The sequence below is a fragment of the Stegostoma tigrinum genome, chromosome 6 (genome assembly GCF_030684315.1).
Source record: "Stegostoma tigrinum isolate sSteTig4 chromosome 6, sSteTig4.hap1, whole genome shotgun sequence".
Taxonomy (NCBI): domain Eukaryota; kingdom Metazoa; phylum Chordata; class Chondrichthyes; order Orectolobiformes; family Stegostomatidae; genus Stegostoma; species Stegostoma tigrinum.
In genome coordinates, this window is record NC_081359.1 from 62743267 (window position 1) to 62770027 (window position 26761).

At 40.5% G+C, this 26761-nt stretch overlaps 1 protein-coding gene across 1 annotated transcript in view; it reads left to right on the plus strand.

The window, feature by feature from the left end:
- Positions 1-279: 279 nt before the first annotated feature.
- LOC125453120 (PC3-like endoprotease variant B) overlaps positions 280-26761 on the plus strand; it is a 1374573-nt gene continuing 1348091 nt past the window's right edge. Inside the window, exon 1 of the mRNA XM_048532258.1 lies at positions 280-340. The gene's annotated coding sequence lies outside the window, so the exon portion shown is untranslated. The remainder of the gene's footprint in view (positions 341-26761) is intronic.

Below are 26761 nucleotides of genomic sequence, written 5' to 3' on the forward strand. Positions count from 1 at the left end.
AAAATTAATCATTTTATGAAGTAAATGAGATGTCGATAGACTGCACTAGTGACAGCTTAAAGTGCCACGTGGAGAGGATTCACCAGTGGGCTAATGCCTTTGCATCATTCATACCTATTTAGTTTTTTTTTATCCTGTTAATACATTCCTTTCCAAGTTAAAGACTGATTACAGCAAAAGTGGGCGGGCTCTACATTAACAGAACAAATAAACTAGCTATGCAACGTAGTCTGTAAGGATCCTAACTTCATGGGTGTGGATCATATTTCATTCAACCTTCTTTTTAAACATTCTTCAACAAGCTTCTGCCTTCTGGACTCTTGAGAATTACTTATCAAAGGTAGGAAATTATTTTCAAATGCAGTGATTTTAAAAGGAAAAAAGCTCTCTTTTAAATATTACCTGCAGAAGTAAGTATCAAATTTAATTTGTGCAGAGCTGTTAAAAATTCTTAACAGTTACGTTGTTTCTACGTCTGATGATAGCAATCTGGGACTGAACACTTTATTGTTTTGACAAAGAAAATTATAATTCATTAATTATAATTGGTGGTATAGCAGCATCAGCTAATACTTACTGTGGATGACTTTGTGTTGAAAAGCAGTCACATGTCCCAAAGGTTCATCCTTCTTTACCTTATTGCAAGCTTGTGTTTCAGTCCCCAAGTTAGAATTCCTGAGATTGAAATATGAAGAAGGTGATTGTGTCATATGGTGGAAAGGGTGTCAGATACCATCTGTTGGATGATTTTCCACAAACTATCTGACCCATATTGGCTGTGGAGGAACACTAAATGGAAGCAACATAGTTCCTAAGAAAGAGAGAATTGGGAAATAGAAGAAAGAATTCCTTGTCTGTCTCCCTTTCAGAGGAAGAGGAAGAAAAATGAGTTGGCTTATGCGTATACAAACATCAACTGCCAGCAATGTACTTTTCTGGCCTTACAGCAGGTTAGCTGATTATTATCTTGGTTAAAGATGGTAATATGATATGTATGCAAACTTTAACAAGTTGTATGGTATTAAAACTTGTGTACTACCTATAAACTGTGAGTCATCTAGTTCTTCATTTAAACAAATTTTATATCTGGTGCACTACAGCTATTAAGTGATAGAAAAAGAATGAAGTTTGACAGGCTCATCAGGTTCATGAAACTGTTATATTATTGTTTGGAGGAACAAGCTGTTTGAATATGAACCTGCTGACCTACCTTAATTTGCGTAAAAAATTGATATGTCAAAAGCTAGCTTAAGTAGGAAGTGTTCCAAGATACTTTCTGTTTATGGTGCAGTCGATAAGGATTCAGATCTTACTCCAACCAGCTCATAAAGGGCAGGGCTGTGCACAAAGGCATATGAGTTATTTTTTCAATCTACTGCAAATGTTCATATTCGGATCACATGCTATGGTAAATTTACTTATTGCAGATATTTCAAATACTGCAATGAAATGTATGATGAGACATACAACCATGTTCCTGAAAAAAAATGTCATTACTTCAACTTTGTAGTTATTTAGGAACAAATTACTGCAGATGCTGGAATCTGTACTGAAGAAAACAAATGCTGGAGATCACAGCTAAGTTTTTCAGACCCACTTCCAGTTAAGACTATCTGCCTCCTTTGCAGTTGATTGCACCCACTGAGCATCCTATTAACACTGTGTCTATCAGGTAATGGCATCTTTATGCTGCTTCAGTTTGCCTTATGCTGCCTCGCAATGTTTCATTATGCTTTTTATTTAATGAATGTTTCAAAGATAAAGCTAAAATATTTAACTTGACATGCCATTTCACAACCTGACTTGGAAATATATCATTATTCCTTCACTGTCATTGGATCAAAATTTTGGAACTCCCTCTCCAATGACATTGTAGGTTGACCTACACCAAATGGACTGCAGCAGTTCAAGAAAGCAGCTCACTACCACTTTCTCCAGGACAACTAGGGATGAGCACTAAATGTTGCCCCAGCCTACAACCTATGAATGAATCTTTCGTTTTAGAAATTGTTTATAACAGAGTTTGCTTCAATATCACTCTTACATCATGAAAGAAAATTGGTAAACCTCAACTCGTTAGGTTTAGATGTGGTTGTGTAAATATCATGCTACTTGACCAATATTTCCTGCACAAGCAATTCAGATAATTCAAATCTCACAACAGGAGTCTGAGAATATGTGGCAGGATTTAATACAGAGACAGCATTCTGCCCATTGGTTGGAAGTGGATGAGTTCACCTCCTCTGGCTCTGAAAGCCACTAGCAGATGTTACAGTTCTCAGACAATCATTTACATGATGTGGTGACTTTCATCTCATTCTAGACTCCTCCCTATTCCCCCAAGAAGTCACAATTCCAGACTTCCCACTTTGCCAAAAAGTCTTCAGCATAATGGAGGGTTTGGGAGAGAGGCTGGGACTCATTTCACTGGAACATAGGAGGTTGACAGGTGGTCTGATATAGGTTTATAAAATCATGAGGAGTATAGATAAGTTGAATGGCAGGTGGTCTTTTGCTTATGGTGGTGGATTTCAAGACCAGGGGGCACCTTTTTAAGGTGAGAGGAGAAAGATTTAAAAGAGACACAAAGGGCAACTTATTTTACACAAAGTGGTTGATATGTGGAGTAAACCTCCAGAGGAAATGATAGATGTGGGCACAGTTACAACATTTAAGAGACATTTAGATAAGTACATGAATAAGAAATGCTTGGAAGGTTATGGGCGAAGCACAGGCAGTTGCTACCAGTTTAGTTTGGGATTGTGGTTGGATGGACTGGTTAGCCCAAAGGGTCTGTTTCCATGCTGCATGACTGTATAATTCTGGAGATTTGCATTCAGATATACTCAATACATTCCGCAACATCATTTGCCATCATTTGATAACGACAATGGAGGTGGATTAAGATCCCTCCACGTGATATACTCACTGTCCCAATGTTAACCAATCTGTAAAATGCACACATAGTAAACTGCATTAGCTGGGTCATTGAAAAATCCACAGCATAATAATCTCGATGTCAACTGTTGTCAGAAACTTCTTCAACTTTTGTTGTGATTATTATAATTTAGAATGTTACAATCACTTCTGCATCAGTTGAATGCTTCTCTCTCTTTGAAGATAATTAAGTGGTGCTAAATGATCACAAATAATGTTGTTTCAATTTTGTATGATTTCATTTGATAATCACTAGAACCCTATTTCATTACTTTGTGAATGACAAATGATGGCTGAATGATCACATTTGAATATAGATGATCACAGATGAACACATATGATGCCTGTTGAACAGTGTTAGACATAAAAAGTCGGCAAAATTTTCTAATAGGATGGGCAACAATTCTTCAGTGTCAGCAACAATGCTACTGCTGGGGCTGGATTAGGCCAAAACCGGATGTACAGTGAAAGGCATGGAACAAAGATAAATGGGTGAATAATTGTGGGTAGTCAAGCAGGTCCTGGTGAGTTATGGAGGGGGTTCATCAAGTGAGGTAGTTTTCCGAGGGGCACAGGTACCTGACAGGAGGGACTCATTGACCATCCCAAAGTATACAGAATATTGCAGGTAGATTCACTGTGTGGTTTGGATATACTCCTACCTCTCCACTCCTGGTGAAATGCAAGTGACAGTAGGAAACAGCCCTGGATAGCCATCAGTAGGCCACTTTAAGGCCCCAATTGCTCCAACAAAAGGCTAACCACCAACCATCCACATATGGCATTCTTCCCCTTTCTGAACAACCACCATGTTGAGTCATAGAATCACACAGCAGGGAAACAGACACTTCAGTCCAATATTTCCATGCCAATCAAGTTTCTCAAACTGAATTAGTCCCATTTTCCCGTGTTTTCCCCATATCCTTCTAAACCTTTCCTATCAATATACCTGTCCAAATGTATTTTAAATGTTATAACTGTACTCATCTCCATCCCTTCCTTTGGCAGATTCTTCCAAAAATGTATCATCCTCTGGGTGAAAAAGCAGGTCCCTTTTAAATCTTTCTCCTCTTGCCTCAAATCCTTTGTTTTGAACTACCGTTCCCTGGGAAAAAGACCTTGGTAAGTCAGTTTATCGATGCCCTTCATGATCTTATAAACTTCTCTAAGGTCACCTCTCCAGAGGAAAAGAAAGTCTAAGCTATCCAGCCTCTCCTTATAACTCAAAACCTACAGTCCTGGTTAAATCCTTGTAAATCCTTTCTTTCCTCTTTTCCAATTTAGTAATATTCTTCCTATAGCAGGGCAGACAGAACTGTACACTGTATTCCAAAAGTGCCCTCACTAACATCATGTACAATCACAACATGACACCCTAATTCCTGTAGGCTATGCTCTGATCAATAAAGGAAAGCATGCCAAACACTTTCTTCAACACCCTGTCTACATGTGACACTACTTTCAAAGAACTATGTACCCGAATCCCTAGGTCTCTCTGTCTGACAATACTCCTCAGGGCGCTACCATCGACTGTGTAAGTCCTGCCCTGGTTTGTCTTACCAAAATGCAGCAGCTCACATTAATTTGTCTAAATTAAATTTCATCTGACACTCCTCAGCCCATCGATCCAGCTGATTAAGATCCCCTTGGACTCTCAAATAAGCTTCTTCGCTGTCTACTATACCATCAATTTTGGTGTCACTGACAAACTTACCAACTTATGTTGTCATCCAATTCATTTATATAACTGATAAACAACAGCGGACCCAGCACTGATCCCTGTGGAACATTGCTGGTCAAATGCCCCAGACCAAAAAATAACTCTATACCAACGCCCTCTGTCTCTTACAATTTTATATCTAATTAGCTAGGTCTCTTTGGATCCCATGTGATCTTACTTTATTAACCAGGCTATGATGTGGAACCTTACCAAAAGTCTTGCTAAACTGCATGTGGACAATACTCCGCCTTCATCTGCCTTCTTGGTTCATGGTCATGTCTTCAAAACGCTCTATCAGGTTTGTGAGACATGACGTCCCATGCACCAAGCCATGCTGATTATCCCTAACCAGTCCTTGCTTGTCTAAATACATCTAAATCCTTCAGAATCCCTTCCAAAAATTCACCCAAAACTGATGTCAGACTCAATCATATACAGTTCCCTAAAGTTTCCTTGCTGCCTTTCTTAAAAAAAAGACACACACACACATCAATAGCCACCTTCCAGTCTTCTGGCATCTCACCCATGATTGTAGATGATATAAATATCTCTGCAATTTCTTCCCTGGATTCCCCACAATGTCCTGGGATACACTTGATCAGGTGCTGGGGTTTATCTACCTTTATGTGATTTAAGATCTCCAGCATCTCCTCTTCTGTAATGTGGACTGCTTTCAAGACATGGCTATTTTCCCAAGATTCCTAGCTTCAATGTTTCTTCACAGTAAATACTGTCACAAAATGTTCATATAATATCTCTCTCATCTCCTCTGGTTCCACACATAGACAACCTTATTGATATTTAAGGGGCCCTATTCTGTCCCTGTACTCATAGAATTTTGAATGTTATGAATCCCACGGCCAAGGACTGAGGGATGGTGGTGATCGTGATTCTAGTCGTTAATTTTGTTTTAAATATCTGTAAATAAAAAGCTGATGTCCATAAAGCCATATGTAAAAATAATCAAATTATGATAAGAACTAAACCAATTTTTCCTTATCCTTTTCCCACTGCCTTTATGTGATTGCCTTTCCACAACATGATTCACTCTTAATAAACCTCTAAATTGCCAATCGACTTTTCAAGGGCAAAGCACAACAAATCACTCAGTTGTAAATTAGGACATAGAGAAGGCACACTTAGACCAGATGATTTTTCAAAATCCTCTTCACCAACATCTGACATTGACACTAACTTTAAGAGGACCCTCCAAAGATGAAGCAAACAACAGCCAGGGATAACCATTCTCATTGAAACATGCCACTCAGCCAGTAATGTCCCAGATGCCTGGATTAACAATCGTACACATCTTACTGTTCCTCTGGCGGAGATGTATACACACGGGTTTGAAATAACTTCACAGAGGTCGATATCCCATCACCAAGTCTCTCTTTACTTACACGTGAACAGTCCTTGACTTTAATACTGCCTCTTTCAGAGTCAGCTATCCAGAGTGTCAGAGTTTTTTTGATATATTAGCAAGGGCTCCCTGGCCGAATTAACATAACAGTGCCAATCAGGGAACTCATATTCTATAATGGCTGACCTTATTACCATCACCACAGGTTTTACAGTCATGAGGGAATTCGTAAGAGCCACCAGCATTGGATTCAATTAATTTCCATGTCTTTGGATCATTCATGAGCAAGAGAACTTTTGACTGATTGCTAATTACCATCCTCCCTCAACGTGTGAACTAATTCTCCACTGTGTTGAACTGTTGGGTGTGACAGGTGCAAGTGAAGACGCTTAGAAGTTCATCACCAAACAGTGACTCTGTAGTACTGCCAGTGACTGAGCTGGCTAACTAGGCTTGCAGCAGGTGATGAAAAACACCAACAAGAAGGAATAACCTACTTCATATGAGCCTCACCAATCTGCCTGGTGTCACAGATGTATCTGCGAGTGATATGATTGGTGGGAATGACAATCCTTGTGAAAATTAAGTTCTATCTTCACACCAAAGAAGCCATCTATCTTGTCGAGTGGCCATGTTACCGCATTAAGGGAGATTGATTAAAAACAGATCTCGCAGTTCGAATCAGGGCCTCAGCAGCAGCAGTGCCGTAAGTTGTAGGATAATGCTGCCCAGCATTTAATTTACTCCTCTGTCTCAATCAAGCCAAATAAGAAACCTGGTCCAATGATTCATGTAGAGGAGTGTGCTTCGAGCAAAAGCAGCCAACCTGGACATGAGTCAACTTGTGAAGCTACAATACAGGACAACATGCCTACTCAGCAGTGAAACAGTGTGCTATAGACTAAGCTAAGCTCCGACAACCAACCACACTTGTAAATGTTCTGCAGCTTTAGTATAACCTGTGCTGGATAATTAAACAACCCGCATGAGAAGTTAAATAAATTTGCTCGACATGATGTCGAGAAACGACTGAGTATATTGCACACAACAAAGAGCTCAGGCCCAACACCATCCTACCTATAAAGCCTGTATTAGAGAAGTATCCATGCCAGTAGTCAAGCTGTTCCAGTATAGCTGATGAATGAATTAATTAATTAACAAGGATTTTAACTAAACAGTCAATACAACATTTATTCTCAGGGTGTGGACATTGTTAGTAATGCTGATATTTATGACCTACCTCATTTCCATTTGAGAAAGTGGTGAGAAGCCTACTTCCCTAACCATTGTATTTATATGATGAAAACACTCCTTTAATTCTGTTGGGAAGAAAGTTACATGATCTTGATCCAATACTGAGGGTGGAAGAAGGATATACAGCCAAGACAGGATGATTTGTGACTTGGAGGTAATGGTGTCCCTAACCACCTGGTTGCTGCTTCTTTTGGACAGGATATAACTGGACAGTTTATCACATTGTTGGCGAGTTGTCAGTGTCTGTAGCTATACTGGAACAGCTTGACTACTGGCATGGATACTTCTCTAATACAGGCATTTCAGGTAGGATGGTGTTTGGCCTGAGCCCTTTGTTGTGTGCAATATACTCAGTCGTTTCTCGACATCATGTCGAGCAAATTTATTTAACTTCTCATGCGGGTTGTTTAATTATCCAGCACAGGATATACTAAAGCTGCAGAACATTTACAAGAGTGGTTTGTTGTCAGAGCTTAGCTTACTCTATAGCACACTGTTTCGCTGCTGAGTAGGCATGTTGTCCTGTGTTGTAGCTTCACAAGTTGACTCATGTCCAGGTTGGCTGCTTTTGCTCGAAGCACACTCCTCTACGTGAATCATTGGACCAGGTTTCTTATTTGGCTTGATGGTGACAGAGGAGTAAATTAAATGCTGGGCAGCATTATCCTACAACTTGCGGCACTGCTGCTGCTGAGGCCCTGATTCGAACTGCGAGATCTGTTTTTAATCAACCTCCCTTAATGCGGTAACATGGCCACTCGACAAGATAGATGGCTTCTTTGGTGTGAAGATGGAACTTACTTTCCACAAGGATTGTCATTCCCACCAATCACATCACTCACAGATACATCTGTGACACCAGGCAGATTGGTGAGGCTCATATCAAGTAGGTTATTCCATCTTGTTGGTGTTTTTCATCACCTGCTGCAAGCCTAGTTAGCCAGCTCAGTCACTGGCAGTACTACAGAGTCACCGTTTGGCGATGAACGTCTAAGCATCTTCTCTTGCACCTGTCACAACCAACAGTTCAACACAGTAGAGAATTAGATCATAGAATCCCTACAGTGTGGAAACAGGCCCTTCGGCCCAACAAGTCCACACTGACCCTCAGAGCACCCACTCAGTCCCATCCACTTAATCTTAAAATCCCTGAACACTACGGGCAATTTAGCACAGCCAGTGCACCTAACCTGCACATCTTTGGACTGTGAGAGGAACCCAGAGGAAACACATGCAGACATGGGGAGAATGTGCAAATTCCACACAAACAGCTGCCCGAGGGTGGGATCAAACCCAGGTTCCTGGCACTGTGATGCAGCAGTGCTAACCACCAAGCCACCATGCCACCCCATTGATTTACATGTTGAGGAAGGATGGTAATTGGCAATCAGTCAAAAGTTCTTTTGCTCATGATGGATCCAAATATATGGGAGCTAATAGAATCCACTGCTGGATACTCCTATGAATTCTCTCCAGACTGTAAGGCCTGTGGTGAGTGTAACAAGGTCAGCCAGCTGGATGTCATAGGCTATGAGTTCCCTAATTGGCACGGTTATTATAACCCAATCAAGGGGCCCTCACTGATATATAAGATGCAAAGTATCAGAGATTCTGGCACTCTGGCTCCTAACTCTGAATGAGGCAGTACTAAAGTCAAGGACTATTCATGTGTAAATAAGGAGAGAGTTGGTGATGGGATACTGGCCTCTGTTGGGGTATTTCTAAACCCTGTGCATACAGGTCTGGCAGAGGAATGGTAAGATATGTGGAATTTTCATGCAGGCATCTGGGACTTTAATGACTGGCAATGGTTCAATAAGGATGATTATTGCCGTCTGTTGTTTGATTCATCTTTGGAGGGTCCTCTTAAATTTGGCATCAATGTCAGATGTTCATGAGGACAGTGTGCAAAATTATCTGGTCTAGGTGTGGCTTTGCTATGTCCTAATTTACAACTGAGTGATTTGTTGCATTTTGCTCTGGTTTAACCAAGTGGCTTGACTAGCAATTTAGAGGTTTGTTGAGAATAAATCATGTTGTGGAATAGGACTCACATACAGGTTAGTGTAAGAAAAGAACAATTCCTTCTGTAATTTTCTTCTCCTCTGTCTTCATGGACTCTTGGCCTCAGACACCTGGCCCCAGCATCTGACCTTCATCTTCTGAAGCAGGGTCGGTGGTCCGAAGCAGGGATGCAAGAGACCAGTGGCCCGGTCCAAAGCAAAGGGCAGCGACCTGGTGAGGAACGTGGTGGCAGCCAGTTGTCAGCCCATGTGGGACATCCCCTGTGCTGGTCTGCTGGGAAAGTCCTTGGAGAGACACTATGATGTACGTCTCTTTAACTTTGCTTCTTGTTTTTTTCTGGCCTCGGGTTATACTGTGTAAAGCTGTAATGTAACATTTTTCTTTCCTTGGTTTCTCTATTCCCTAACTAAGGATTGTACTTGGGTCCTCTGTGCCGAAGATGGTGCAGTTGTTGTACTGTAACCGATCTTGTAACTGAAGAAGCTGTACCCAGGCACCTTTGTACCCATAATGGTGCTATAAGTGACAACTTATAAACTTGATTTAATTTGAGTGCATGTAACAATAAAGCTACTTCAATTCAAGATAGTTCAACTTATTTTTAAACTTTTGAGAAAATAGACTAAATGTCAAATAAATAGAAAACATTGCTGATGCTGGAAATCTGAAACAAAAAATGGAAAGTCCTGGAACTAGTGTATTTTTGTTAAATGCTCATTCTGAAGGCATTCCGAACACATGGTTTTATTACATTATTGAGAGATAAAGCTTCCCAAATGCATTTACTTTGAAAGATAATTCAGATTTTTCATCTAAATTGGAACAATTTAGAGAGAATGAAATTGAATTCTAATTATTAGTTGGAGACAGATACAAAGCTACTTACTGCATTGTTGCTTAACAACAGTTCTTATTGGTTCACAGGAAGAGTCCATTGACATTTGCAAGGGAGCAAGTTTATGTCTGGCATTTGATTTCCTGACACTGGCATGTCTTGTTACTTATTTTCTATTCAGCTGAGACTCTATTTAAAAAGTTATGCGTTTTTAAATTTCGCAAATTCCCAGCAGCAGATGTTTTGAAAAGGATCACATTTAAACTTCTAGGCTGGAGAGGACTAACAATTTGTTATTGAACTAAGGGGACATTCATTGACCTGAGGTTTTTCCAAAGATGCCATTTGAGACCGCATAGCTGCAGCCATTTGGCTAAGATTAAATGTCACCCAAGATGTCCAGTGTCATTAGAATATGTCCTAATGTATGATTGTCAACAATGAATCACGGCCCAAAGAAATGCCAAAGCCTTGAACATGATGAGTTTAAACACATTTCAACATCATCTGTGCACATTGGACACAATGACTTGGTGTTTCACGTTGTCGAAAATCATTCAAAGCAATGTAAAAGGTTGAAAAACGCTAACTTTCAATTTCCCTAATGAATCAAGAAGGCTCTTAAAGTTGAAATATATTTTGTTTAGGTGTGAGGGCACTAATATACATGCATTTTTTTTTAATATGCTTTTCTTATTAAGGAATTGACTACTGTCCAAGTGGGCTATTTTCTCTGGAGCATCGGAGGCTGAGGGGTGACCTCACAGAGGTTTATACAATCATGCGGGGCATGGATTAGGGTGAGGGACTCCAAAACTGGAGGATATACGTTTAAGGGGAAAGGCTTAAAAAGGACCTCAGAGGCAGTTTTTTTTTTTCACAGAGGGTCGTGCATGTATGGAATGAGTTGCCAGAAAGAGTAGTTGCAGTTGGTAAAATTACAATATTGAAAAGGCATTTGGATGGGTGCATGAATAGGAAGGGTTTAGCGGAATATGCTGACAAATGGGACCAGATTGATTTATGCAGGAAATCTGGTTGGCACGGGTGAATTGGACCGAAGAGTCTGTTTCTGTGCTGTACATCTCTATGACTCTATGGGCGGTATATGATTCCAAATTATTTCAAAGTCATTCTTAGTTAGTTGAATAAGTGAACAAGGACCAACAGCCAATGGAGGGAACACACCTGAGGTCATAGGCACATGGAGGACTGTTGGTGGCCAGACTTCCACGGAGCCCCATGCAGATGATGTACCTCTGTACTCGGCCATAAGCAACATGCGACTTGAGATTGATTTTAAGGACAGTGTCCATGTCTGTTGAGGTCAGAGTGTGGAAATGGGTCTGGGAGCACGATATTGTGGACACTGGAAAGGCAATCTATGTAAGAAATAGAGAAATGCAGCTGGGCTCGACAGGTTGCAAAAAGGAAAGATCTTATCCCTTCTGGAGTCTCCGGACCAATTTGAAATGTTCTCAAAATAAGAAGGAGGAGATACAACACTGAGCTATGAAGGACTTCATTCTCTCAGGGGATGGGAGAAAAATGTGTAGATTTTTCACATCATTAAAACTGGAAGCACAATTGTTAAAAATTCTTCGTGATTAAAATGGCATAGTCCAGTGTAACTGAACCTCCCACAGAAGGTGGAAATGTTGATGGAGGGCACTGAGCAATGGAGCTGAACAGTTCTTATGGCTCTCCACCAGCAGATGGCAATGGTGAGGGAGGGAAGCTGAAGTGGTCAAATGGACTCACTGGAAATGGAAATGTGCATTTGGTGGAGGGAGAGCAGGGAAACAAAAGAATTCCTCCATAACCCGTATGGCTCTTCCATGTACATAGTGGATATAGTTTGTTGTAATCTATAATATCCTTTTCTATTTGTACATATTTGATGTCAATGGAACAAAGAGTCCCTGCTTCATGATCTTTCAGCCATAGGTGTGCATCTCGTTACATTTTAGGTATGGTTGACAGCATTCCATACTATAGGCATCAAGTCAGGGCAAATGAGTTGAAAGGCACTTGGCTGAGGTGGACCAGCTGGAAACATTGTCTGTAAGGGAGGCTGGAGTGTTCAGGACCTGACACAGGGAATTCGTCCAAACCTAGGCAGAAGTTACCCACTTGCATTCCCTTGACACTAAGAATAAGGAGATGGTGTGCCAGGCCAATTATTCTACTTCATGAAAAGAAGCTGGGCAGATTCAGAGGGAGACCTGGGCAACCTGATGATCCTGAAGACAGGATTGAGGATGCACAGCTGTTCAGGGTGTCAATGAGTGAACATGTGGTGTTTGTGACAAAACATCTCCATCTTCAATCCATTATTCAATTGGCTAAGAATTATAGAATCCCTACAATGCTGAAAGAGGCCATTCAGCCCATCAAGTCTGTACCTCCAAACGGCACTGCACTCAGACCAAGACCATCAATCCTATCTCTGTAACCTCGTATTTACCATGGCTAATCTACCCTTCCTGCCCATCCCTGGACACTACAGGGCAATTTAGCAGGCCAATCTGCCTAACCTGCGCATCTTTGGACTGTGGGTGGAACCCCACAACGACTCAGAGAACATGCAAACTCAACACTGACAGTCACCGAAGGCTGGGATTGAACCTGGGTGCCTAGCACCATGAGATAGCCAATATCATCCACTGAACCATCGTGCTACCCACATCAACAGCTCATCAAATATTACTGGTCTTCATTCAAAACTGTTACAGGCTCAGCCTCTTGCTCCAGATGAAACCCTAAATCTACAAACTTCCTTCTTGGAAATCCTTCCCATCAATGTCATTAGCTCTGAAGTTCTACATAGTCCTATCCAGATCAATTATTTAACAGTTAATGCTCTGGGCACACTAAGTTGTCCTGCCAGACATATTAATGTGCTGCTCCCTGCCCACTCCCCATTGAAGGCAGTGAGGTGGTGATTGTCAATGACACCCGCTCCTGTGGCACTCCTTTCTGTCACCTCCCATTCCTTTATATGTTGAGTTTCCCCTTCCCTCGGTCATAACTATTGTCTCTTTTATATGTAATCTTGCAGCATACAATCTTCACAACAGAGCTTCCCAGCTTCTTTATTTTCCCTCTTGCAGCAGTGGCCCCTTATAGACCCCACTACTTTTTAGTGGGGTGGCCTCCAGGACTGATCAGGGCACATCCCTTGACTGGCTGAGACATACCTGACTGATGAATGACCAGACCCCATGTGCAACTCCTTGACTAACTTCTCAGATTCCCAAATTGGTTGGGATGGATTGACAGGGATCCACATGGCTGACCATGGCCCACTCTCTGGATTGTTGAGGTTTGGAATCCCTGACCTTGACTGGCCCAAGCAACTGACTGATCACGCCCACTCCCCTGGGCTGGTAACGCTTGCTGCCCTTAACTAAGACACAGGACCGGAAGACAGAATAAAAGAAGTAAGCTATTCAGTCCATCAAGTCAGCTCCACTATTTGATGAAATCGTGGCTGATCTGATAATTCTTAACTCCCTCACTGATTAAATATTGATCAAACTCAGCATTGAATATTATTAATGATACAGCTTCGTCAGCCATCTGAGGTTGAGAATTCCACATATTCACGACTATGGGAAAAGAAAGTTCTCCTAACTAGAGATAACAGGTGTGGAGCTGGATGCACACAGCAGGCCAAGCAGCATCTTAAGAGCAGGAAGGCTGACGTTTTGGGCCTAGACCCTTCATCAGTTAGCCAACCCCTTCTCTGAGATTATGCCTTCTGGTCCTAGACTCTCCCACTAGGGAGAACAATGTCTCTGAACCTACTTGTCAAAGCTTCTAAAAGTTTTATATGTTTCAATAAAATATTCTATGTCTTCTAAACTCCAATGAGTACAAGCCCAGTCAAAACAACCTCTTCCCAAAAGAAACTCCCACCACTCCTAGGATCAACCGATTTAACCTCTTTGTATCACCTCTAATATATCTTTCCTTAGAAACCAAAATTGTTCACAGTATTCCAGGTGTGGTCTGATTTGTATTAGCAGGAGATCCCTCATATCATACTCCATTCTTTATTATGTAAAAGCTAACAGTCCATTTGCCTTCCCTTTTGTCTTCTGTACTTGGATGCTAGCTTTTACAATTCACTTACTATGCAGGGATTCCTTACTGAAGGTCTACCTATACTGAGGACTGCTCCCCTTAGACTTTGTGACATGACCATTTGATTGAAACACGTGCACAGTGCAAAGGCATTGCAGTGATGCTGTGAGTGCCCAACTCAGTTCAAAATGAGTCAGTGTTAAATGAGCCAATGGCAATATCTGAGATGCAGACTGATCCAACTTTTGAGTTTGGTGCTTGTCCCTGAGTTCAAGTTGACTTTGCAGCAACATTCCAAGGTACCCATGTTCTTCAGTGTAACTTTAAACTGCAAAACCATTGTGCAGGTGGATCAGAGATGTTCCATGAGGGTTCAGTGTGGCTGGTACATGTCAAATGCTATGAACAGAGTACGTTCACAGCCCACGGAGTGTACCCTGAGACATTGGTGACTGGTGTCTCAGACTGGAACAGTAAGAGGAGAGCTGGAGTTACCAGATGCCCACTCCGAACTTTATATCTGGAATCGTTGCCATCCAGGTTCTATCAGCCAGAAAGGAGAATGGAAAACTGCTCTAAAAGATGAATTTAACAAATAATGAGATATTAATGCAAACAAGTAAGCCACTAGCTGCTCGCCAGTGAAATTTTCATCTCATCCTTCAACACCTCATTGAAAATTTGGAGATAGCAAGAACTGCAGATGCTGAAGTCGGAGATAACACAGCGTGGAGCTGGATGAACACAGCAGGCCAGGCAACATCAGAGGAGCAGGAAGGCTGACGTTTCGGGTCAGAACCCTTCTTCAGAAATCTGAAGAAGAGTCCCAACCTGAAACATCAACTTTCCTGCTGCTCTGAATCTGCCTGGCCTGCTGTGTTTCTCCAGCTCCACACTGTTATCATTGAAAATTGGGACTTGTCCATTGTGTAGAATTGGTAATTTAAATGTCTGTAGGGACAATTAACTGACTAACCGTGTGCACTTTAATTACAAATCACTGAAAATAAGTTACCTTGATTAATCCGCCTACCCAGCTTTCCTACTAAAATTTCTCAAAACAATCTTACATTTGTGGTTCATTATATATAGTTGGATAAGTGAAGTTACTGATAACATATTATTGCTGCGTTACCAGTGGATATGAAAGTATTTATTCATTGTTGGAAGTCATTAATATTCATAAACATCATTTTGTTTCTTCATCCTATGCAGTTATTATTTTCATTGTTTGAAAATCTAGTACCAGAAAGAAATGGTTTATTTAAAAAAAAAACCCTTTAATCTTCCCAAGCTGACAGTGCTGACTCATGCTGAGAATTAGCTTAAAGAAATTGAAAGCTTTCGAGTAATTTCTGCAAGATGCTGTTTTTATTCGTCACAACACTTATGATTGGCTATTAAACCTGGAGGCACATTGCAAGCTGAACTAATTCTGTCCACACATGGCTACATTTAGGTATCATTAAACAGCAATAAGGAACAGGAATATCCTGGCAGACGTTTTTTTTAAGCTCCACTACATGTCACTTTTGCTGTATTTATAATTGAACTTATACTGTATTGTCCAGAAAGGCAAGTGGTAGATTTAAGCCTTTGTACTTGATGAAAACTTGTCCTTACTAACTGATCAGAGACCCATCCTTCAGAAACGACTCTCATCCTTCCTTGGATAAGCATATTAGGGCCCAGCTGGGATTTTAAATATGAGTTTAAGAAGTAAAGCAGTCACCAGTCCACCTAACAGAATGAGGAACTGGGGCTGGGATATTCTCAAAGTATGTTCCTGAATTATCATGAACTTTCGTTTTGGAGTAAGGAGGAACAGGAGGCCCCCTACACCAGGTTCTCCTCCCCACTCCCTCGGATGACAAACTAGAATGCCAAGGGCCATTTCTTTGGCCCTGAGCAATACTGTAAAACACCAAAAACTCCACCCATTGCCAAGCTGCTCATCCCCATGAGCTTTAGGTGGTGAAATGTTTGGGGGAATGCAGCCCAAGGCTGGAGAGAGAAACTTCAGATTTGCTGCTATATAATGAAGTTTACCTACAGCAGAGGAGATTGAAAGGGGACAAGATTGAGATGTCTACAATAATGCGGGGCATAGATAGGGTAGACAGGAAAAAAAAACTTTTCCCCTTCATGGTGGAGTCAATGACTAGGGTGATAGATTTAAGGTACAAGGCAGGAGGCTGAGAGAAAGTGTAAGGGAAAGCACCACAGTGTTGGGAATCTGGAACTCACTGCTTGAAATGGCGTAGAGGCAGAAATCCTCATAACAGTTGAGAAGTATTTTGATGTGCACTTGTGATATTAAGGCATACTAAGACTGTGGGACAAGTGCTGGAGAATGGGACTAGAATAGCTCAGTGGAAGTTTTTGACTGGCGTGAATGTAATGGATTGAAGGGCATTCTGTGCCATCATTCTCTGGTATCATTGCCTCAACCTGGAGCTACCCAGTGCCCATTGACCTGCTGTGGCTGTGCCTTTTCTTGCCCTTTAAGTATATGTGCAGTTTCACTGTAAAAGTTAACAATGAATCTGTTTCCACCAAAACTTTCAGGCAGTGAATTCCAAAATATTGTAACTTTCGGCATAAAGCATTCTCACTTCCTCTCTAATCCTTTTGTCAATTATCTTATCTTTGATATTAACCCTCCTACCAGGGAGAGTTTATCCTTATTTTATTGATCAGAATCCCTCAGCATTTTGTCCCCTTCTAAATCTTCCTCTAATGTCTTGTCCAAGAAGAAGAATCCTAATTTCTGCAATGACCCCTTTTTTCATCCATGTTTCATCTGTTAACCTTATTTCTTAGCAGTTACCATGACTACAAAGGGTTGTTCGTGTGGAGACAATAACTCTGCTTATGAGTTATGCATGAATGGATTTTATAATAACAAGCTTTATTGCAGTGACAGAATAACACAATCTGGTTTCTATGCTTTGTCTATTCTGAGAATATTCTCATGTCAAAAAAGAAAAAATTTCTGAACAGTCAACTCCTTCCCTCCAAGACCTCACAAACAACCTGAAGTTAAAGGGGTATCAGAGATAATGGGAACTGCAGATGCTGGAGATTCCAAGATAATAAGATGTGAGGCTGGATGAACACAGCAGGCCAAGCAGCATCACAGGAGCACAAAAGCTGACGTTTCGGGCCTAGACCCTTCATCAGAGAGGGGGATGGGGGGAGGGAACTGGAATAAATAGGGAGAGAGGGGGAGGCGGACCGAAGATGGAGAGTAAAGAAGATAGGTGGAGAGAATGTACAAGAGAGTTGCAATGGGAGAGAGATTCCCTGAGGTTGGTCCGGAGGGAGGAGGGTAACTTCTTCAGGTTAGGCATCCCTGGAAGAGGCTTCGCAGTGAGGTTAAAATAGTATCAGAGATAATGGGAACTGCAGATGCTGGAGATTCCAAGATAATAAGATGTGAGGCTGGATGAACACAGCAGGCCAAGCAGCATCTCAGGAGCACAAAAGCTGACGTTTCGGGCGTAGACCCTTCATCTATTTTAACCTCACTGCGAAGCCTCTTCCAGGGATGCCTAACCTGAAGAAGTTACCCTCCTCCCTCCGGACCAACCTCAGGGAATCTCTCTCCCATTGCAACTCGCTTGTACACTCTCTCCACCTATCTTCTTTACTCTCCATCTTCGGTCCGCCTCCCTCTCTCTCCCTATTTATTCCAGTTCCCTCCCCCCATCCCCCTCTCTGATGAAGGGTCTAGGCCCGAAACGTCAGCTTTTGTGCTCCTGAGATGCTGCTTGGCCTGCTGTGTTCATCCAGCCTCACATCTTATTATCTTGGAATCTCCAGCATCTGCAGTTCCCATTATCTCTGATACTATTTTAACCTCACTGCGAAGCCTCTTCCAGGGATGCCTAACCTGAAGAAGTTACCCTCCTCCCTCCGGACCAACCTCAGGGAATCTCTCTCCCATTGCAACTCTCTTGTACATTCTCTCCACCTATCTTCTTTACTCTCCATCTTCGGTCCGCCTCCCCCTCTCTCCCTATTTATTCCAGTTCCCTCCCCCCATCCCCCTCTCTGATGAAGGGTCTAGGCCCGAAACGTCAGCTTTTGTGCTCCTGTGATGCTGCTTGGCCTGCTGTGTTCATCCAGCCTCACATCTTATTATCTTGAAGTTAAAGGGGAGTTCTTTTCTTTCGCTACTTAATGCTGTAACACTATCTTGATCACATGCTTATGGCGTGCATAGTTGCACTTTTAGCTGGGACTAAATTTTTCAATGTTTACTCAGTTTAAAATCTTTTGCTGGTTCTACAAGTTTTGGGCCTGGTGTTCTTCTGAGACAGCAGCAGAAAATGTGTTTGTTATGAATCATCATTTGGTTTTTCATTGCATCATATCATTCTGCTGAAGTTCGAATACTTGAAACCTCACTTCCCATGCACACTGTCAATTTCACTTGTCCTGAAATTAAAACCTTGGCAATATTTTTGAAGCCAATAGAAAATAAAAGCTGGCACAGGTTGCCCATCAACTACCAGTAGGTTGTGTACTGCTGGAATAGGCCAAATTAATTTAGTACAGTGATAACAGGGACTGCAGATGCTAGTGAATCTGAGATAACAAGGTGTAAAGCTGGATGAACACAACAGATCAAGCAGCATCATCCTGCTCCTCTGGTGCAGCTTGGCCTGCTGTGTTCACCCAGCTCTACACCTTGTTAATTTAGTACAGTAACTGCTTACAGGTTAATCGTCCCCTGCTCCTTTGATTTACTGTTTAAATACATAGGCAAGATTAAGCTCACTTTCTCCCATATTTGTTTGAGAAGTTAAAATGCTGAGAAAAAAGAATGCTGCAATATATTTATTTTTAAAGAACATTAAAACATTCAAACACCAGCCATTAATCACTCAGATTTCGATATGGAACACCTAACTTCAGAGTACTGTCTTCGACGTTATCCTGATAATGCATTTCAGCACAAACTACAGAAAAACTGAGACTGTTTGTGTTGATTTTTTCTGTTTCCTACATTCACTTCATTTATTTAACATAGTTCCTCCTTATAGTGAATGCCCATATCTCACTCCACCCCAAATTATGCTCCATATGAATAAATGCAACAGAATATGTTTTTAAAATAGGTGACTGTCTCAACGCCCAACACATTCCCCTAGGCAAGTTAAGTTAAAATTGAGGTAGGGCTGTTAGCACTGGTTAAGTCATTTTGCAATGATGCATTTATCTGAGATTTAATCACAGAATCTTGGAAATGTTGTTGTAATTGTCTTTACTCTGGGATACATTGAGGCTGAAAAATACAGGATTTTGCTTTCATTTTTAGATGGATGAGACGTTTTTATTTACTGTTTGTGTTGTTATGCCTGTATGTGTTTACAAATAATACTTAGATTTTTGATTCCACTGAGATGCATTTAGAAGCAAGAAAGCCTGAGGTAACCGTGAAGATACTTGTTTGAGGGTTAAACTATGCTCTGAGCAGATTTTTTTTTGTTTTTAAGTGGAGTTGTCATTAAGTGGAGGAAGGTTGAAAGTAGAGGCTGCCTGAGAACATGGCCTGCAAAAAAAAACTCACTTCTGTACCGAGAGAGAGAAAGAGTGAGTTCCAAAGAATTGAACTGGGCCAAGTAGCTTTGGAAAGAAGGAAGTCCAGCAATGAAATAGGTGCCAAGGGATTGCCTACATCTGTTTGCTGGCCATGGCATCTGACTGTCAGTGATACCCACACTTGAACCAGGTGGTCTTGTTGGTATAGTTGAGCTGTGAAGTGTGCAGCCAGGCCCAAAACATAGAGGCACTGCCTTCCTGACTATGAGTGTGTTTATAGGAGGTAATAATAATATGTATTGCTGGACAGTTAATCCAGAGATCCAGGTAGTAGTTCAGGGGGACACAGGCAGATAGTGGAATTTGAATTCAATAAAATTTGGAATTAAGAGTCTATTGATGATATTGAAATTATTGTCAATTGTCAAGTAAAACCCATCTGGTTCACTAATGCGCTTTATGGAAGGGAACTACCATCCTTGTCTAGTCAGGTCTACATGTGACTCCAGAGCCACATTGGTTGACTTGAAATGGCCCTCTGGAATGGGCAATAAATTCTGACCTATCCAGCAATGCCCTCATCCCATGAATTAATTTTTAAAAAACCTATTGGAGTGAAAGTCACGGTAAGAAGATAAAACTGGGTTAAATTTATGGGATTTAATTTAAATCAGAAGCTTATAGTGTTATGAAACATCTTCTTATCAGTTCATGTGCTCATTTTTATGTGAGTGTTTATGCTTGTTTTGTTTGTGTTTCAACTTAATCCTGGATTTTGCCATATACTTTCTTACTCTTTGCTCTTCTAAACTTTGTATTAATTAGTGATTATGATTCACTGAGCCACATCCTAGAAATATCTGGTTTGTCCATGATTGATGGGAGCATAATCATATCAGAGGTTAACTGTGCAAAAACTCATCGTGCCTATACTGTCTCTCTGAAAGAGCAGTTATGCTTAGCTACACATCCTGTTTCTCCATACCCTGTAAGCTCATTTATGAGGATCTGTCCTGCTTCCATTTAAACTTATTAATGGTATCATCTTCTATCACCTTTTCAGAAAGAACATTCTGAATCCTATATAAAAATTGTTTACCATATCTTCCCTCTTGATTTTTAGCTAATCATTTTAAATTCATAATTCTCAGTTATGTACGGCCACTGACAGGAGGGAATAATTTTTCTTCAATTTACACAATGAGGCCTCATAACATCTTGAAAATCTCTATTAGCAGCTCAATACTTGCTGTTCCAAGGATAACAGCCTTGGCTTGCCCAATCTTTCCGAACAATATAAAGGCCTTCCCCTTTGGTATATTTCTGATAGATCACCTCTGTCTTGATATATGCTTTTGAACTACCTTTTAAAGATTTACTCATATGGAGATCCAGATCTCTTTGTTTTTCAAATGGTACCATTTATATAAAGTTATCTTTCCATAATAGCCCTCCAATGTGTATCATTTCATGCTCCTTTGCATTCAACTCATTTTGTCATGTTTCTGCCTACTTTGTCACTGAGAATTTAGGACATTCTTGACTCACCAGCAATTTCAAGTCCTTTACTATCCTCTTAAGGATTTCGTCTTGTTACGGTCTTCCTGACAGATAGGAGTAGTACCAATTGGGAAATCGGGCTCACTGGCCAGCCAGGTTGTGGAAGGGGCATTTAGGGATTAATTGAGGGCAGGGATGGGGAAACAAAAGGGTGATCACTGAACACCAGCCCTTGTGCCCCTATCCACAATATCCCTGCCCCACCAGAAGCACAAGACAAAAACTTACCATCTTGCTGTTTGGCTATTCTGATTGGCTAGCAGGTTCTGGCAAGGTGAAATTCCCACATCAAAACCTATGACAAGCCAACCAGTTCAAATGTCAGCTCTTAACAAGTTGATTAGAATTAAATCTAGTAACATTTCTGAGTGATAGGGCCAGCAAATCAGTTAAATCAGAAAATCAAGGCCAGAGATTTGAGAGACTGCGGACTGTGCTTTCATAGCTAATGATTGAAGAAGAGGCCAGGTAATGTTTAAGAATAAGTTACATACTTAAAGGGAAAGAATAAAGAAAACAGGGATAGGTTGAATAATAAAAGAATAAGTACAAAACAAACAGATTAGGTCAAATAACTGTTGATAAGTTACACATTCTGTACAAACCATTGATTGTTAATTTTTCTAATCACTTCAAAACATTGAATTCACTGTGCAAATGGGTATAGGAAATCATTTTCTGAAGAAGGGTCTAGGCCTGAAACATCAGCTTTCCTGCTCCTCTGATGCTGCTTGGCCTGCTGTGTTCATCCAGCTCTACACCTTGTTATCTCAGATTCTCCAGCATCTGCAGTTCCTACTATCTCTGTACAAACGGATATGTTAAGTTTGTGTAAGACATCATTAAAAACATCCTTTCTTCTTTCTACCTCTTTGTCCTGATACTTCCTACCTAGCTCATCTGTGACTGAAACCATCATGTATGTATTTTTAGTCATAAACTTAGCTATTACCATATTTTCCTTTCCCATTATATTTTCTATAAATTTCCATAATTGCTTCAGGATAGTATGATATGAAACCAAGATGTAACTTTCTAAACCCCCTCCACTATTTCCACTTTATTTTCATTCTTTGTTTTTTTATTTATTCATTTGTGGGCATTGGGTGTTGCTGGCTGGCCAGCCTTTATTACCCGTCCCGAGTTGCCCTTGAGAAGGTGGTAACAAGCTGCCTTCTTGAACTGCTGCAGTCTACATGCTTTAGGTTGACCCATAGTGCCATTGGGGATGGAATTCCAGGGTTTCAAGTTAGCTACAGTGAAGGAATGTGATTTGTTTCCAAGTGAGGATTATGAGTGCCTTGGTAGAGTGATGCTGCTCCCTAGTATCTGCCGCCCTTGTCCTTCTGAATGGAAGTGGTCGTGGGTTTGTCCGAGGATCATTGGTGAATTTCTGCCGTGCATCTTGTAGATAGTACACACTGCTGGCACCATCGGTGGTGGAGGGAATGGATGCTTGTAGAATTGGTGCAAATCAAGTGGGAGCTTTCTCCTCTGGTATCTAGTTTTTTGAGTATTTTTGGAGGTGCACACATCCGGGCAAATGAAGATTATTCCACCACATGTGACTTGTAGGTAATGGACAGGCTTTTGGGAGTCAAGAAGTGAGTTACTTGCAGCAGTATTCCTAGCCTCTGACCTACTCATGTAGCGATTAGGTTTATGTTGAGTTTTGGTCAGTTGTAACCCTCAATGTTGATAGTAGGCGATTCAGTAATGGTCATACCATTGAATGTCAAGGAGACACGGTTAGATTGTCTTTTATTGGGGATGGTTATTGTCTGGCATTTGTGCGGCACAAATGTTACTTTGATTTGTCAACCTGGATAGTGTCCACATCTTGTTGAATTTTTCTTCTAAAACACCACTTAAAATGTAATTGTTTTACATGATAACTTCACCATCTGCAGCTACATGTCCATTTTGTCAGATTACCACTTGGAGCACCTTTGCTTCTTTTTTTTTAATTTCAAAGACACCATATAAATGCAAGTAGTTATTTTTGTTGTCTGCATATGCAGTAATTGTCCTGTTTGTGGAGAACAGCAAAGCCACGTTTTCCACAGTGTTGATATGTTGCAATGTCTATCTTGATGGATTCCAGATTGTGGCAATGCACACGGGAATTATGAATGATTATCCACAATAAAACATATTGAGGTAGAATTTATATAAATCATTATCAGCACAAGATGGGTAAATTCTTCCAAATCAAAATAATAAAAAATGGGAATTTTAAACATTAATGGTTTTTGTAAAACAAAACTACACAAATTTGTGTTTTTCACAACCTTTTATTCTGGTTTAAAATTCACTTGTCATGACTCAACACACTGCCGCAAAATCGACCATGTCTCCAGGTCTATTTTATGAAATTACTTGATGAAATTTTGCTGACTGTGTTGTATAGGGAAGAGTCTTTAAGTTGCACTATTTCTTCGAGCTGCATAGGCACTAAAAGGCAAAAATTACTTACAAATAAAGTTACTAGTGCACACAAACGAAACAAGTAAAACTTGAGTATAGTTTTAAAAGTATTTTTAATGATTTTTAATTAGGCATTCACCAGTTAAGGAGTGACGCTTTGACCAAAAATGTTGATTTTGGCAGTCAACTTTTTTCAACTGTTTTAAGAAAATTGCAATGGCATATCCTTTTTTCTCTTTATTCATTCACAGGATGAGGGCTTTGGTGGCTAGGCAGGATTTATTGACCATCTCTAATTGCCCAACGGGCAGTTAAAAAACTAATCACATTGCTGGAGGTCAGGAGTCACATGTAGGCCAGACCAGGTAAGGATGGCAGTTCCCTTCCCTAAAGGACATTAGCAAACCAGATGGGTTTTTCCTGACAATCAGTTCATGGTCATCATTGGATTCTTAATTCTAGGTATTTATTGAATTCAAATTCTGCCATCTGCCATGGTAGGATTCAGACCTTGGTCCCCCTAAGGGTGTTATCTGGGTCTCTGGATGAACAGTCCAACAATAATACCACTAGGCCATCACCTCACCTTAAAAGCGTCAATGAAAAGAAAGAAATATAGTTATACCCTTATAAGTAACTTAATTGCACTTGTTTATTTAAGGCTTTGCATTTGCAGTTTTGTAAATGAGTTTCAGTCTAGGTGGTGCATTTTGGGAGAAATTTTCTAGCTGCGCACAAATTGGAAAAGGTTGTCTATTGAATTAAGTTCTTGCGTTAATACAACTCTATTACAGTTTGCAACGGCACAAAATCATGAGTAAAAATGGGAAAAACAGTCTTTGATCTAACTCACTGGTGCATTTCTGTTCCAAGGAACAGTTTTTCACAAATGATTTTTCACACTTTGCTGACTTCACAACAGGTGAAATCTAATTCAAATCCATTGTAAAGCCAGTTCTAAAAGTTAGAAATATAGTGTTGATGACTTCAAGACGTTGAGGTTATGTAAGTGTTGTTCAAGTTTGTTTACTGTGTCCTGGTGATGTGGTTGATACTGTCAAGGTTACACTTTTTGTTCCTCCCAAATTGGCTTGAATGGTGAGGATGTGTATATTTCTTCAACCAACAACAAGCTGGGGGGTTGACATTGAGGACATATGAAAGGGATTCACATCAGATATTCAGCTTGGAGGGAATGGTATTCCCATAAACTTGTCTTTTTTTCAAAACCTCACTAGTACAAGTCATTGGGATGATTCATTCACAGTGCATTTGTTAGAAGTTAGCATTGCTCCATACTAATAATGTACGGCTCAACAAGTCCACACTGACTCTCAGAGTTTAATGGCAGGGTGTCAATCAAGCAGAATCTTCTTTAGTACAGTTGATGTTTACTATAATAATTTTAGTCGCTGTGCCTATCCAAGACAGTGGTACACCAACTATTGTTCTAAAGATTGAGGCTGAGCAGTTTAATCTGAAAGAATTCCCATTTAGTGCAGTCTGCTCTTACTATCTTAATTTCAAACAGCACTTACTTTAACATGAAATAATTCATATCTTTCCTGATATTTTTAGATAAAATTGGTAAAACAACATTTTCAGCAAAAAGTCCGTTTTTTCCAATTAATTTTCCATTATTCTCTGAATTTGTGGAACAGATACTAGGAACTATCCATCAAGTGTTAATATTTCATGGAGATCTCCTCAATCATTGCAATCTGACCATTTCCAATTGAGTTTGAATGCACAGCCAGTCAGAACACAATTAATTCCAAATGCTGTGAGTGAGGAGTTCAATTTAACTCTATGCCTTTTTAAAAGACTAAATTTTAAAAGCTAAAATTTCCCTCTGCTCATTTTAATGGCTCTGTATTCTGGTAAATGCGTGACCTTAGCTGGTGGACACTGCATATTTAGTACCAGATTAATGACCCCCTCATTTTTACCTTTACAAATGCTAATTTTCTCATTGTTCAAAACGCTTCATAGTTCACTGGAGTCTAACCGTTGTAAAGGTCATATTTTGTTCTTCTTCTTGAACAGAGCAATGTTCCATAAATGAGGCCTAAAACAGAGTAGATAATTAAATACAGGCTAAGCATTACTTATCGTTGGATGATTGTAATAATGGCAGTTTCGTGGATTGCCGCACAGTTGCAAAATGAACAGTCAAAGTGATACCTTGCCATGCTGCTGGTGCTGGGGTAGGGGCAGGGTTTACTGACAGGAGCAGAGCTTTGCAGAAAGAGTGGGGATGGAGACAATTGAGACACTTCCTATACCAAACATTTCGAGCATGGGATATGTTTGTGCCATTTTCTCCCAATCTACAACTGTCTAGATGTGAAGACACTTAAGTCTATCAGCTACCAATGAATATTTTCTGCAGTCAATACTTTAAAAATTCAGATCGATTTCTAGTGGCCTTTAAAATCCAATTCTACTAACTTCTATTGATAAATCTGCAGATTATTTTGGCTGTTATTCAACAAAAGTTGCTTCCCTCCTAAATTTGGGAGGGTAAAAGATACCCAGTTGTTTTTAACTGAGCTCAGGGTGTACTTTGTATCTGAATGTTAGGATTAGGACACTTGATGGTGAATGTAGATGGATTCATAATAAAATTGATAACAATTTTTCCATTCTTTGGAAATACAGTTTAGGAAATTAAACTGCAACTGTGGCTCAGAGGTGAGCACTGCTGCCTCACAGTGCCAGGGACCGAGGTTCAATTCTACCCTCGGGCAATGGTCTGTGTGGCATTTGCACATTCTCCCCAGGTTTGTGTGAGTTTGCTCTGGTTTCCTCGCACAGTCCAAAGATATGCAGATTAGGTGGATTGGCCATGCTAAATTGCCCAGTGTCCAGGGATATGTAGGTTAGGTGGATTAGTCATAGGAAATGCAGGGTTTAGGGTAGGGACTGTTATCTGGGATGCTCTTCTGAGAGTCAGTGTGGATTTGTTGAGCCGAATAGCCTGTTTTCACACTGGAGGGATTCT